The sequence below is a fragment of the Cryptotermes secundus genome, unplaced genomic scaffold (assembly GCF_002891405.2).
Source record: "Cryptotermes secundus unplaced genomic scaffold, Csec_1.0 scaffold89, whole genome shotgun sequence".
NCBI lineage: Eukaryota > Metazoa > Arthropoda > Insecta > Blattodea > Kalotermitidae > Cryptotermes > Cryptotermes secundus.
In genome coordinates this window covers 594,514-596,519 of record NW_019725837.1, presented here as the reverse complement: position 1 = coordinate 596,519, position 2,006 = coordinate 594,514, and positions in this window count along the sequence as shown.

Genomic DNA, 2,006 nt, shown 5'->3' with positions numbered 1-2,006 from the left:
AAGCAGTCTTCTGGGATTTGGCACCGTGTATATGTGGTGTTAACCGACGTTTCGGAGGAACGTATCGCCCCCATCTTCAGGGTAGAAGAAAAAGTATAAGAATTCTGCAAGCGACAACACCGTGAGAAACGGTAAAGCCAAATCCCAGAAGACTGCTTTCTTCATATTCCATTCCATGTTTGTCTGTCTCTCGTCTTATTCTGTCATTGGTTTCAAGAATTGAATTGCTGGGGAAAAGTTAGTGTAGCAGTAACATACTCATTACAGTTTTCTTCTGTCTTCAGTTTTAAAGATTTAAGGTTCTTGAAGTCTCTTGTCATTCTTTTTTGCCACTTGGGGCTGTCCCAGAGTCGTACATTTGATTTTGCAATAGCATCTTCAGTTCTGTAGCAGAGAAGTTGCTGAAATGTAAGTGGGGGTATTTTCCAGTGTAGTCCATACACACATCTAGAACAGTTTGCTCTCCCAGCACAAGATTTTGATTTCTATTCCTTTTTTTTTCTACAGGGCCTTTTTAATTTTATTGTTTAACCTTACTGCCATCTTTGAGACAATTGTCTAGATAATGTGGGATCCTCAACGTCTCACAACCCTATGGGCCTTCACGGCCTGTTACAGGGATAGCTTTAATTTACTTTACTTTTATTACATTACATTTATAATCGGAAAGAACATTGTTATGGATATCCATTCAAAAAATAAAATAATTATTCTCTTGTGCTATAAATAGTTTTTCATGACTGCCAGTCTGTATCCAGTAGTTGCTGGGACTCTGTCCTTGGGGATACAGTGACCACAGGATGAAACTGAACACTGAGCTCCATCTGGTGCTGAGTTTAAGAATTCATGGAGCTGTACCTCCACTTATATGTGTTAAAGGTGTAGTGCTTAATTAAGCAGGAAAACAACTTTGTCTTTTTTCTTCATTTTATGGCCCTGTTTATGTATGCTTTCACTCCTCTCCCTCATTAGCATGAGTACGTGATTTCATTTCATATGCACAATCTGTGATGAAGGACTTTCATGATAATGTGCATGAGTAGTCTGAAGTCTTTGAATAAATGTGTGGACTTGGAATAATTATGGCATTTAATGTATTTGTGGATCACAGTGACAGGCTAATATTGTCTTGGGCTAATGAAACATCAGAACTCTGGGTTTGAATTCCATTCAGGACATATGCATACTCCCATGTTTACCTGTGTTGTTTTTCTGATGTGGATAAATTCCCTACAATGACCTAGGGACACTTACAAAATATGTCTTTATTTTGGAATTGATTCTGGTTGAGAGATTCCAGAGAGACTCAGTTTTTATACAAGTCCTATTTATAGAACAAATTGTTAACAGTTATGATGTCAGCTTTTAAGTTTCATAGTGAGATAGAGTTTTGGTATCATGTACCTGCTGTAAATTTATCACTGACACCACTTTTTTTAAGTAACGGGTTCTTCTCTCAAAAGGAAACCTCTGGGTTAAATAGGAAACACCCCTACACCAGAGAATATAACTGTCAGGATCAGGTAGTGAAAGTATTGAAACTGTGGGATCTCCTTAGCAGTAAACATTTTTGTCAAGAAATGGTAACTGAAATGGGACATAATGAGACTTCATTCACAATCTGTGGATGTCTGATGAAGCTCATGTTTATCTAGACGGTTTTGTGAACAAACAGAACTTTCTTTATTGGTTGGAAGTAAACCCTTGCCAACTCCAATAGCAGCCATTGCACAGGTAACAGTGTGGTGTGCAATTTCATCTCATAGCATTATTGGCCATTTTCTTAAGGCAGTGGTTCTCAAACTGTGTGGCGAGACCCCCCGGTGGGGGGGCGAAGGGCTTGAAAGAGGGGCGCAGCATACTTTCCTACAGATAAAAATTAAAACTGCCCAAAATCAATTAGAAAAGTAACAAAAAATAAAAATACATATAGAAAAACTTTTGATGAGTACAGGCTTTAATTATCATGAATTTCAAAATAACTAATAATTATTCTCTACCGGCAA